The sequence below is a fragment of the Clarias gariepinus genome, chromosome 25 (assembly GCF_024256425.1).
Source record: "Clarias gariepinus isolate MV-2021 ecotype Netherlands chromosome 25, CGAR_prim_01v2, whole genome shotgun sequence".
In the NCBI taxonomy this organism is placed as follows: Eukaryota; Metazoa; Chordata; class Actinopteri; order Siluriformes; family Clariidae; genus Clarias; species Clarias gariepinus.
In genome coordinates, this window is record NC_071124.1 from 14,561,227 (window position 1) to 14,574,114 (window position 12,888).

The window sequence follows — 12,888 nt, forward strand, 5'->3', positions numbered from 1 at the left end:
TTAGCATGGTCGACAGATAGTATTTAGCATCACAAACCTAACTTCTGCTAGGATTTTTGGCTCTGATGATGAAGGTGAACTTGTTAGCGTGTTCAAGAAAAAGTTCACAAGCTTTAAGAAAGACTGACAGCTATTTGCTTAATTTTAGGCTAGATGATATATTTTGCAAGACCATGGAAAAGCAGGCCTTCCAGCAGTCCCTAGACCTAGCAGGTCTGCTTACTGTGTCTCTTTTGAAGCCACTTTTATGTGGCACGTTTTGATGTTGTTTGATGGTTAGAGTGAAGTTGTTGGTGCATTCACGAAAAAATCCACAAGTTTTGCTAAAGACTGACAGCTTTACCCCTAATATTAGAGAAGCAGGTCTTCTAGCAGTCCCTTGACCTAGAAGGTCTGCTATCTGTCTCGTTCTTGAAGCCAGTCAGCAGGTAGCAGGGGAGTTTTTTTTCCTTCTTGCAGGGGACTTTTATGTGGCTGTATGAATCTTTCAGCTAGTCAACCCTGCTTGAGCATCGTTTGATGGTTAGAGTAAAGTTGTTGGTGCATTCACGAAAAAATCCACAAGTTTTGCTAAAGACTGACAGCTTTACCCCTAATATTAGAGAAGCAGGTCTTCTAGCAGTCCCAAGACCTAGAATGTCCGCTATCTGTCGCTATATTTAAGCCACTCAGCTCAGATTAGGAAGCAAGTGTCTTGCAGTTTTATGTGGCTGTCTGGATCTCTCATGTGGCCAACCCTGCTTGAGCATGGTCTTAAACAAGAAGCCTGTGCATTGGCCGGGAATCGAACCCGGGCCTCCCGCGTGGCAGGCGAGAATTCTACCACTGAACCACCAATGCTTGCATGCCATCTTTGAACCCACAGGTCGGTGCTGGGGGAGGCGGTTAGCATGGTCGACAGATAGTATTTAGCATCACAAACACTGCACAAACCTAACTTCTGCTAGGATTTTTGGCTCTGATGATGAAGGTGAACTTGTTAGCGTGTTCAAGAAAAAGTTCACAAGCTTTAATAAAGATTGACAACTTTTTGCTTAACTTTAGGCTAGATGATATATTTTGCAAGACCATGGAAAAGCAGGCCTTCCAGCAGTCCCTAGACCTAGCAGGTCTGCTTACTGTGTCTCTTTTGAAGCCAGTTTTATGTGGCACGTTTTGATGTTGTTTGATGGTTAGAGTGAAGTTGTTGGTGCATTCACGAAAAAATCCACAAGTTTTGCTAAAGACTGACAGCTTTACCCCTAATATTAGAGAAGCAGGTCTTCTAGCAGTCTCTTGACCTAGAAGGTCTGCTATCTGTCTCGTTGTTGAAGCCAGTCAGCAGGTAGCAAGGGAGATTTTTTTCCTTCTTGCAGGGGACTTTTATGTGGCTGTATGAATCTTTCAGCTAGTCAACCCTGCTTGAGCATCGTTTGATGGTTAGAGTGAAGTTGTTGGTGCATTCACGTAAAAATCCACAAGTTTTGATAAAGACTGACAGTTTTACCCCTAATATTAGAGAAGCAGGTCTTCTAGCAGTCCCTTGACCTAGAAGGTCTGCTATCTGTCTCGTTGTTGAAGCCAGTCAGCAGGTAGCAAGGGAGATTTTTTTCCTTCTTGCAGGGGACTTTTATGTGGCTGTATGAATCTTTCAGCTAGTCAACCCTGCTTGAGCATCGTTTGATGGTTAGAGTGAAGTTGTTGGTGCATTCACGAAAAAATCCACAAGTTTTGCTAAAGACTGACAGCTTTACCCCTAATATTAGAGAAGCAGGTCTTCTAGCAGTCCCAAGACATAGAATGTCCACTATCTGTCTCTATATTTGAGCCACTCAGCTTAGATTAGGAAGCAAGTGTCTTGCAGGGGAGTTTTATGTGGCTGTCTGGATCTCTCATGTGGCCAACTCTGCTTGAGCATGGTCTGCTATCTGTCTCGTTGTTGAAGCCAGTCAGCAGGTAGCAGGGGAGTTTTTTTTTCCTTCTTGCAGGGGACTTTTATGTGGCTGTATGAATCTTTCAGCTAGTCAACCCTGCTTGAGCATCGTTTGATGGTTAGAGTGAAGTTGTTGGTGCATTCACGAAAAAATCCACAAGTTTTGCTAAAGACTGACAGCTTTACCCCTAATATTAGAGAAGCAGGTCTTCTAGCAGTCCCAAGACCTAGAATGTCCGCTATCTGTCTCTATATTTAAGCCACTCAGCTCAGATTAGGAAGCAAGTGTCTTGCAGTTTTATGTGGCTGTCTGGATCTCTCATGTGGCCAACCCTGCTTGAGCATGGTCTTAAACAAGAAGCCTGTGCATTGGCCGGGAATCGAACCCGGGCCTCCCGCGTGGCAGGCGAGAATTCTACCACTGAACCACCAATGCTTGCATGCCATCTTTGAACCCACAGGTCGGTGCTGGGGGAGGCGGTTAGCATGGTCGACAGATAGTATTTAGCATCACAAACACTGCACAAACCTAACTTCTGCTAGGATTTTTGGCTCTGATGATGAAGGTGAACTTGTTAGCGTGTTCAAGAAAAAGTTCACAAGCTTTAATAAAGATTGACAGCTTTTTGCTTAACTTTAGGCTAGATGATATATTTTGCAAGACCATGGAAAAGCAGGCCTTCCAGCAGTCCCTAGACCTAGCAGGTCTGCTTACTGTGTCTCTTTTGAAGCCAGTTTTATGTGGCACGTTTTGATGTTGTTTGATGGTTAGAGTGAAGTTGTTGGTGCATTCACGAAAAAATCCACAAGTTTTGCTAAAGACTGACAGCTTTACCCCTAATATTAGAGAAGCAGGTCTTCTAGCAGTCTCTTGACCTAGAAGGTCTGCTATCTGTCTCGTTGTTGAAGCCAGTCAGCAGGTAGCAAGGGAGATTTTTTTCCTTCTTGCAGGGGACTTTTATGTGGCTGTATGAATCTTTCAGCTAGTCAACCCTGCTTGAGCATCGTTTGATGGTTAGAGTGAAGTTGTTGGTGCATTCACGTAAAAATCCACAAGTTTTGATAAAGACTGACAGTTTTACCCCTAATATTAGAGAAGCAGGTCTTCTAGCAGTCCCTTGACCTAGAAGGTCTGCTATCTGTCTCGTTGTTGAAGCCAGTCAGCAGGTAGCAAGGGAGATTTTTTTCCTTCTTGCAGGGGACTTTTATGTGGCTGTATGAATCTTTCAGCTAGTCAACCCTGCTTGAGCATCGTTTGATGGTTAGAGTGAAGTTGTTGGTGCATTCACGAAAAAATCCACAAGTTTTGCTAAAGACTGACAGCTTTACCCCTAATATTAGAGAAGCAGGTCTTCTAGCAGTCCCAAGACATAGAATGTCCACTATCTGTCTCTATATTTGATCCACTCAGCTTAGATTAGGAAGCAAGTGTCTTGCAGGGGAGTTTTATGTGGCTGTCTGGATCTCTCATGTGGCCAACTCTGCTTGAGCATGGTCTGCTATCTGTCTCGTTGTTGAAGCCAGTCAGCAGGTAGCAGGGGAGTTTTTTTTTCCTTCTTGCAGGGGACTTTTATGTGGCTGTATGAATCTTTCAGCTAGTCAACCCTGCTTGAGCATCGTTTGATGGTTAGAGTGAAGTTGTTGGTGCATTCACGAAAAAATCCACAAGTTTTGCTAAAGACTGACAGCTTTACCCCTAATATTAGAGAAGCAGGTCTTCTAGCAGTCCCAAGACATAGAATGTCCACTATCTGTCTCTATATTTAAGCCACTCAGCTCAGATTAGGAAGCAAGTGTCTTGCAGGGGAGTTTTATGTGGCTGTCTGGATCTCTCATGTGGCCAACCCTGCTTGAGCATGGTCTGCTATCTGTCTCGTTGTTGAAGCCAGTCAGCAGGTAGCAGGGGAGTTTTTTTTCCTTCTTGCAGGGGACTTTTATGTGGCTGTATGAATCTTTCAGCTAGTCAACCCTGCTTGAGCATCGTTTGATGGTTAGAGTAAAGTTGTTGGTGCATTCACGAAAAAATCCACAAGTTTTGCTAAAGACTGACAGCTTTACCCCTAATATTAGAGAAGCAGGTCTTCTAGCAGTCCCAAGACATAGAATGTCCACTATCTGTCTCTATATTTAAGCCACTCAGCTCAGATTAGGAAGCAAGTGTCTTGCAGGGGAGTTTTATGTGGCTGTCTGGATCTCTCATGTGGCCAACCCTGCTTGAGCATGGTCTGCTATCTGTCTCGTTGTTGAAGCCAGTCAGCAGGTAGCAGGGGAGTTTTTTTTCCTTCTTGCAGGGGACTTTTATGTGGCTGTATGAATCTTTCAGCTAGTCAACCCTGCTTGAGCATCGTTTGATGGTTAGAGTAAAGTTGTTGGTGCATTCACGAAAAAATCCACAAGTTTTGCTAAAGACTGACAGCTTTACCCCTAATATTAGAGAAGCAGGTCTTCTAGCAGTCCCAAGACATAGAATGTCCACTATCTGTCTCTATATTTGAGCCACTCAGCTTAGATTAGGAAGCAAGTGTCTTGCAGGGGAGTTTTATGTGGCTGTCTGGATCTCTCATGTGGCCAACCCTGCTTGAGCATGGTCTGCTATCTGTCTCGTTGTTGAAGCCAGTCAGCAGGTAGCAGGGGAGTTTTTTTTTCCTTCTTGCAGGGGACTTTTATGTGGCTGTATGAATCTTTCAGCTAGTCAACCCTGCTTGAGCATCGTTTGATGGTTAGAGTGAAGTTGTTGGTGCATTCACGAAAAAATCCACAAGTTTTGCTAAAGACTGACAGCTTTACCCCTAATATTAGAGAAGCAGGTCTTCTAGCAGTCCCAAGACATAGAATGTCCACTATCTGTCTCTATATTTAAGCCACTCAGCTCAGATTAGGAAGCAAGTGTCTTGCAGGGGAGTTTTATGTGGCTGTCTGGATCTCTCATGTGGCCAACCCTGCTTGAGCATGGTCTGCTATCTGTCTCGTTGTTGAAGCCAGTGAGCAGGTAGCAGCGGAGTTTTTTTTTCCTTCTTGCAGGGGACTTTTATGTGGCTGTATGAATCTTTCAGCTAGTCAACCCTGCTTGAGCATCGTTTGATGGTTAGAGTGAAGTTGTTGGTGCATTCACGAAAAAATCCACAAGTTTTGCTAAAGACTGACAGCTTTACCCCTAATATTAGAGAAGCAGGTCTTCTAGCAGTCCCAAGACATACAATGTCCACTATCTGTCTCTATATTTAAGCCACTCAGCTCAGATCAGGAAGCAAGTGTCTTGCAGGGGAGTTTTATGTGGCTGTCTGGATCTCTCATGTGGCCAACCCTGCTTGAGCATGGTCTTAAACAAGAAGCCTGTGCATTGGCCGGGAATCGAACCCGGGCCTCCCGCGTGGCAGGCGAGAATTTTACCACTGCTTGCATGCCATCGTTGAACCCACAGGCCTGTGCTGGGGGAGGCGGTTAGCATGGTCGACAGATAGTATTCAAACCTAACTTCTGCTAGGATTTTTGGCTCTGATGATGAAGGTGAACTTGTTAGCGTGTTCAAGAAAAAGTTCACAAGCTTTAATAAAGACTGACAGCTTCCTTCTTGCAGGGGACTTTTATGTGGCTGTATGAATCTTTCAGCTAGTCAACCCTGCTTGAGCATCGTTTGATGGTTAGAGTGAAGTTGTTGGTGCATTCACGAAAAAATCCACAAGTTTTGCTAAAGACTGACAGCTTTACCCCTAATATTAGAGAAGCAGGTCTTCTAGCAGTCCCAAGACATAGAATGTCCCCTATCTGTCTCTATATTTAAGCCACTCAGCTCAGATTAGGAAGCAAGTTTTATGTGGCTGTCTGGATCTCTCATGTGGCCAACCCTGCTTGAGCATGGTCTTAAACAAGAAGCCTGTGCATTGGCCGGGAACAAGTTTTGCTAAAGACTGACAGCTTTACCCCTAATATTAGAGAAGCAGGTCTTCTAGCAGTCCCAAGACCTAGAATGTCCGCTATCTGTCTCTATATTTAAGCCACTCAGCTCAGATTAGGAAGCAAGTGTCTTGCAATTTTATGTGGCTGTCTGGATCTCTCATGTGGCCAACCCTGCTTGAGCATGGTCTGCTATCTGTCTCGTTGTTGAAGCCAGTGAGCAGGTAGCAGGGGAGTTTTTTTTTCCTTCTTGCAGGGGACTTTTATGTGGCTGTATGAATCTTTCAGCTAGTCAACCCTGCTTGAGCATCGTTTGATGGTTAGAGTGAAGTTGTTGGTGCATTCACGAAAAAATCCACAAGTTTTGCTAAAGACTGACAGCTTTACCCCTAATATTAGAGAAGCAGGTCTTCTAGCAGTCCCAAGACATACAATGTCCACTATCTGTCTCTATATTTAAGCCACTCAGCTCAGATCAGGAAGCAAGTGTCTTGCAGGGGAGTTTTATGTGGCTGTCTGGATCTCTCATGTGGCCAACCCTGCTTGAGCATGGTCTTAAACAAGAAGCCTGTGCATTGGCCGGGAATCGAACCCGGGCCTCCCGCGTGGCAGGCGAGAATTTTACCACTGCTTGCATGCCATCGTTGAACCCACAGGCCTGTGCTGGGGGAGGCGGTTAGCATGGTCGACAGATAGTATTCAAACCTAACTTCTGCTAGGATTTTTGGCTCTGATGATGAAGGTGAACTTGTTAGCGTGTTCAAGAAAAAGTTCACAAGCTTTAATAAAGACTGACAGCTTCCTTCTTGCAGGGGACTTTTATGTGGCTGTATGAATCTTTCAGCTAGTCAACCCTGCTTGAGCATCGTTTGATGGTTAGAGTGAAGTTGTTGGTGCATTCACGAAAAAATCCACAAGTTTTGCTAAAGACTGACAGCTTTACCCCTAATATTAGAGAAGCAGGTCTTCTAGCAGTCCCAAGACATAGAATGTCCCCTATCTGTCTCTATATTTAAGCCACTCAGCTCAGATTAGGAAGCAAGTTTTATGTGGCTGTCTGGATCTCTCATGTGGCCAACCCTGCTTGAGCATGGTCTTAAACAAGAAGCCTGTGCATTGGCCGGGAACAAGTTTTGCTAAAGACTGACAGCTTTACCCCTAATATTAGAGAAGCAGGTCTTCTAGCAGTCCCAAGACCTAGAATGTCCGCTATCTGTCTCTATATTTAAGCCACTCAGCTCAGATTAGGAAGCAAGTGTCTTGCAATTTTATGTGGCTGTCTGGATCTCTCATGTGGCCAACCCTGCTTGAGCATGGTCTGCTATCTGTCTCGTTGTTGAAGCCAGTGAGCAGGTAGCAGGGGAGTTTTTTTTTCCTTCTTGCAGGGGACTTTTATGTGGCTGTATGAATCTTTCAGCTAGTCAACCCTGCTTGAGCATCGTTTGATGGTTAGAGTGAAGTTGTTGGTGCATTCACGAAAAAATCCACAAGTTTTGCTAAAGACTGACAGCTTTACCCCTAATATTAGAGAAGCAGGTCTTCTAGCAGTCCCAAGACATAGAATGTCCGCTATCTGTCTCTATATTTAAGCCACTCAGCTCAGATTAGGAAGCAAGTTTTATGTGGCTGTCTGGATCTCTCATGTGGCCAACCCTGCTTGAGCATGGTCTTAAACAAGGAACCTCTGCATTGGCCGGGAATCGAACCCGGGCCTCCCACGTGGCAGGCGATAATTCTACCACTGAACCACCAATGCTTGCATACCATATTTGAACCCCCAGGCTGGTGCTGGGGGAGGCGGTTAGCATGGTCGACAGATAGTATTTAGCATCACAAACACTGCACAAACCTAACTTCTGCTAGGATTTTTGGCTCTGATGATGAAGGTGAACTTGTTAGCGTGTTCAAGAAAAAGTTCACAAGCTTTAATAAAGACTGACAGCTTCCTTCTTGCAGGGGACTTTTATGTGGTTGTATGAATCTTTCAGCTAGTCAACCCTGCTTGAGCATCGTTTGATGGTTAGAGTGAAGTTGTTGGTGCATTCACGAAAAAATCCACAAGTTTTGCTAAAGACTGACAGCTTTACCCCTAATATTAGAGAAGCAGGTCTTCTAGCAGTCCCAAGACATAGAATGTCCGCTATCTGTCTCTATATTTAAGCCACTCAGCTCAGATTAGGAAGCAAGTTTTATGTGGCTGTCTGGATCTCTCATGTGGCCAACCCTGCTTGAGCATGGTCTTAAACAAGAAGCCTGTGCATTGGCCGGGAACAAGTTTTGCTAAAGACTGACAGCTTTACCCCTAATATTAGAGAAGCAGGTCTTCTAGCAGTCCCAAGACCTAGAATGTCCGCTATCTGTCTCTATATTTAAGCCACTCAGCTCAGATTAGGAAGCAAGTGTCTTGCAATTTTATGTGGCTGTCTGGATCTCTCATGTGGCCAACCCTGCTTGAGCATGGTCTTAAACAAGAAGCCTGTGCATTGGCCGGGAATCGAACCGGGCCTCCCGCGTGGCAGGCCCCCAGGCCGGTGCTGGGGGAGGCGGTTAGCATGGTCGACAGATAGTATTTAGCATCACAAACACTGCACAAACCTAACTTCTGCTAGAATTTTTGGCTCTGATGATGAAGGTGAACTTGTTAGCGTGTTCAAGAAAAAGTTCACAAGTTTTGATAAAGACTGACAGGTTTTTGCTTAATTTTAGGCTAGATGATATGGTTTGAAAGACCAAGGAGAAGCAGGCCTTCCAGCAGTCCCTAGACCTAGCAGGTCTGCTTGCTGTGACTCTTTTGAAGCCAGTCAGCTTAGATTAAGTATCACGTGTCTTGCTGTGGAATTTTTTGTGCCTGTTTAGATCTCTCAGCTGTCCAACCATGCTTGGTCTACAGATAGGATTCAGCATCACAAACACTGCAGAAACCTGAAGTCCACTAGGATGTTTGGGTCTGATGTTGTTTGATGGTGAAGGTGAAGTTGTTGGCACGTTCACAAAAAAATCCATGTTTTGATGTTGTTTGATGGTTAGAGTGAAGTTGTTGGTGCATTCACGAAAAAATCCACAAGTTTTGATAAAGATTGACAGCTTTTTGCTTAATTTTAGTCTAAATGATACGGTTTGCATGTCTAAAGAGAAGCAGGCCTTCTAGCAGTTCTTTAACAGTTCTACATACACTTCTGATACATGCATTCAATTCAATTAAATGATGGAAATTATATTAAAGATCTGAGAAAGATTAATACTTTATTCAATAATTTCTACGAAGAATTATATAAGACAGATCATACTTGTGGAAATATTGAAGCTAAAAATTTTCTAAATAAATTACAATTACCTAGGATGGATGATGATTAATTGTTAAATTCTGACATTACTGGGAAAGAGGTACTTAAAGCCATTAATGACCCGAAAAATAACAAGGCCCCTGGTCCAGATGGCTTTCCAGTGGAGTACTACAAGTCTTTTTTAAAACTACTTTTAGCTTACTTAACAAACATGATTAAAGAATCCCTTGAAAGTGGTTCACTTCCTCACACTCTGGAACTGACTATAATGACACTTCTCCCTAAACCAGGAATTAGGAGCATATAGGCCGTTAAGTCTTCTTAATACTGACTATAAAATTTTGACCAAACTACTTGCCTCAAGATTGGTAACTGTCATACCCAAAGTAATACACTCAGTTTAGACAGAATTTATTAAAAACAGACTAGCTGTGGATAATCTCACAAGATTATTACATATAACTAATATTGCTCAAAAGAAGAAATTGTCAATGTTTATATTGTCTATGGACCCCGAAAAAGCCTTTGACAGAATTGAGCCTACTTTTCTTTTTAAAACACTAGATAATCTGGGCTTTGGGTCTAGATTTACTGGATAAAAACTATATTTAACTCCCCTAAAACACAAATCCTTACTAATAATATTATGTTGAACACCTTTACTTTATCTTGAGGCTGTCAACAAGGTTGTCTTATTTCTCCTTTTTTATTTGCCTTGGCCATTAAACCTCTCGCTGTAGCAGTAAGATCCCACTATGGAATAAAAGGAGTTGAAATCGGTACTAATGATCACAAAATATCTTTATTTGCAGATGATTTATTGATTATTTATATTTACTCTCTATTTGCCCTCTGTTAAAAGTACTTAAAGATTATACTAAAACATCTGGTTATTAACTGAAATTAATAAAAAAAAGTATAGCTTTTTCCATTATTATCATAATATATCAGACCAAGAAAAACATACAGTGAAACCTCGGATTACGAGTAACACGGTTTACGAGTGTTCCGCAAGACGAGCAACGATTTTTAATAATTTTTTACTTGAAAAACGAGCGTTGTCTTAGTTTACAAGCACCAAGTATCGACCAGACTATGCACAATTAATGTAGACAACAAATCCATTCCATTCCGCTACGCCGTTAACGGGGTAATGCGCCTCCCAGAATACATATTTTTGTTTATAGCAACTTGAAAATGTCGAAACATGACAGTTCCTTTTTGAAGCACATTTAAGGCAAATAGATAAATATATCACAAGACTCAATAGACTTCGTTCCAAACTTCCCTGTTGCATGTATAGAAGCGGCAAAAGCTGAATATCAAACAAACATCGAACAGCAAACTGACTTTACCGAAGTGTTTAACATGAGGGAATTCATGTCACGGGGGCGCATAAGCTCAACAGAAATGTGTGTAATAGGTTAGTTCAGCGCTGCAAAATAAATAAATAAATAAATAAATTACAATATGACAAGCAGATCTAAATGTAATTCCGAAAACTGGCAGTTTTAATTCATTTTCACATTTCATGTTAATTGCAACAGATTTAATTTAATTGTGCAGGAGCAAATTTTGCCCATTTATCTTAATTTTGTGGGGCATTTTTGTTTATTGTGATGGAATTATTACCATAAGCCCCCATTCATTTCATATATTTTATTTTATCTATATATATTTGACCTTTTTTTCCACCTGGTGCGATGAGGAATATTTCTTTCTTCTTCTTGGCAACTGTGAAAGCAAGTCCAATACGCTGATTGGTTGCTGTTTGAATTTCTTCGCGGGATCCAATGAAAAGACAGATTCCTCGCTCATTCGTACAAGCATGCAGAGGACGGTAAAACCGTCTCTTCCCACTTTGAACTACTTTTATACTAATGCTAAGATTAAGGAATTTCTGGGGTTGGAGTCTGATGAAAAGAACAAGCTGCCTAAGAAAAGGGCCTCACTCCCACCATCAAGATATACAGATTCAGATGAAACTGATGTTGAGAATAAACACAATTTTCGTTCAATTGTAACTGAATGAATTTCATGCATTTAATCATACACCATGTACTTATATACTGAACTGAATTGTTTGTAGACGTTTAAAAACAAATCAAGATATTTGGTATTTAAACCTAGGTTCTATTGTTAGTTAGAACAGTGAAACTGACGGTGACAAACAGGCTATGCAAAGGAAGCCGACAAAGGCAAGACAACAAAGTAACCTGGTTGTTTTTGCATCTGACTATTCCCAAAATGAGGATGGGTTACTCCATTCCAAAATTAACATTTTGTCATTAATCACTTACCCACATGTCATTCCAAACCCATAAAAGCTTAGTTTGTCTTTAGAACACAATCTAAGATATTTTGGATGAAAACTGGGAGGCTTGTCACTGTTCCATTGACTGCTAGGTAAATACCACTGTCAAGACCCAAAAAAGTATGAAAGGCATCGTCAAAATAGTCCATCTGCCATCAGTGGTTCAATCTGAATTTTCTGAAGTGATGAAAATACTTTTTGTATGGAAAGAAATTATAAATAATGACTTTATTCAACGATTTTCTGGGTCTTGACAGTGGTATTTACCTGGCAGTCAATGAGACAGTTACAAGCCTCCCCTCCCGGATTTCATCCAAAATATCTCAAATTGTGTTCCAAAGACTAACTAAGCTTTTATGGGTTTACAACAACATGGGGGTAAGTGATTAATGACACAATTTTTATTTTGGAGTGGAGTAACCCTTTAAGATCTCCTTTGAGATCTGCCTCCCTCCCCTTCAGATTCTCTCATTTAGCATCCTATACGGTACAGTAATTTTATGTCTATGTTTACATTTAAAGACCAATAGTGGTAATCAATTTCAAACTCACAACTTTTGTGGGATTCCATTTGGAAGCCTACAGTAGTTCCCTAAACACTAGACCACCCACCTCACCCAAGCTGCTGTTGATCTGTTTAACTTGATAAGTAGTCATTAACTGTGGTCCACCTTGCTTCCTAAAAAGAGTAATTTTTTTACTTTTATTTATTTGTCCTACAGGAGAAACATTGCAAAAGTGGCCTCATGTGGTGCCCTCCAGCATTGATGCCATCAATGTCAAAATTACTGAAATTAGGGGAAAGAAGAAAACGAAAAAACATCCAGAAACCTTAATGCTCTTTGATGATTGATGGCCAGTGTATTAAGGGGAATTTTGTTTTTCCTGGGCAAAGTTCTGTTTGCTATCAAGTTGAAATTGTAAATTACTCATGTGGAGTATAAATTGATTTGTATTTGCTTGAGTTGAAATAAAAGTGTTCCATTGCAACAAAGTCATTGACTGAAATCATATATAATTAGTATATGCAGACATATCTTAATATTGACTTAAATTATGTATAATAATAATATGTAGATTTATAGTAATTTAATTGCTGTAATATAAGGAATTAGGTGGAATCATATAAAGTTTGAAGAGCAGCCACACAATTTCCCTATAAAAACAATATGAAATCTGTATAAAACACATAAACAAAATCTAAATAAAACCTATATAACATTTATTAGATTAGCATACAATGCAGTATAAAAACTTTTTTTTTTATATATTAATATTAGTAATTTCCTTTATTTTTTACTAATACCATACATATTTGCATACTATTGTCATGTAAAACTCATACAAGACTTCATACAGTATTTATATATGACCCAAAAATCGCCTACAAGTGGTACATGTGCTTTTTAGTATGAAAGTGGCCATAATCGGTCTGATTTTGCATAGGACATGCATTGGGCTTACATGAAACATAGAATGTAATT

The 12,888-nt window shown here is 41.2% G+C and overlaps 2 non-coding genes across 2 annotated transcripts; both read right to left on the bottom strand.

Moving 5' to 3' along the window:
• Positions 1-769: 769 nt before the first annotated feature.
• On the bottom strand, positions 770-840 carry trnag-gcc (transfer RNA glycine (anticodon GCC)). Its single transcript has one exon. It is a non-coding gene; the product is annotated as a tRNA-Gly (tRNA).
• A 1,437-nt stretch (positions 841-2,277) lies between these two features.
• trnag-gcc (transfer RNA glycine (anticodon GCC)) lies at positions 2,278-2,348 on the bottom strand. Its single transcript has one exon. It is a non-coding gene; the product is annotated as a tRNA-Gly (tRNA).
• Between the last annotated feature and the right edge of the window lie 10,540 nt (positions 2,349-12,888).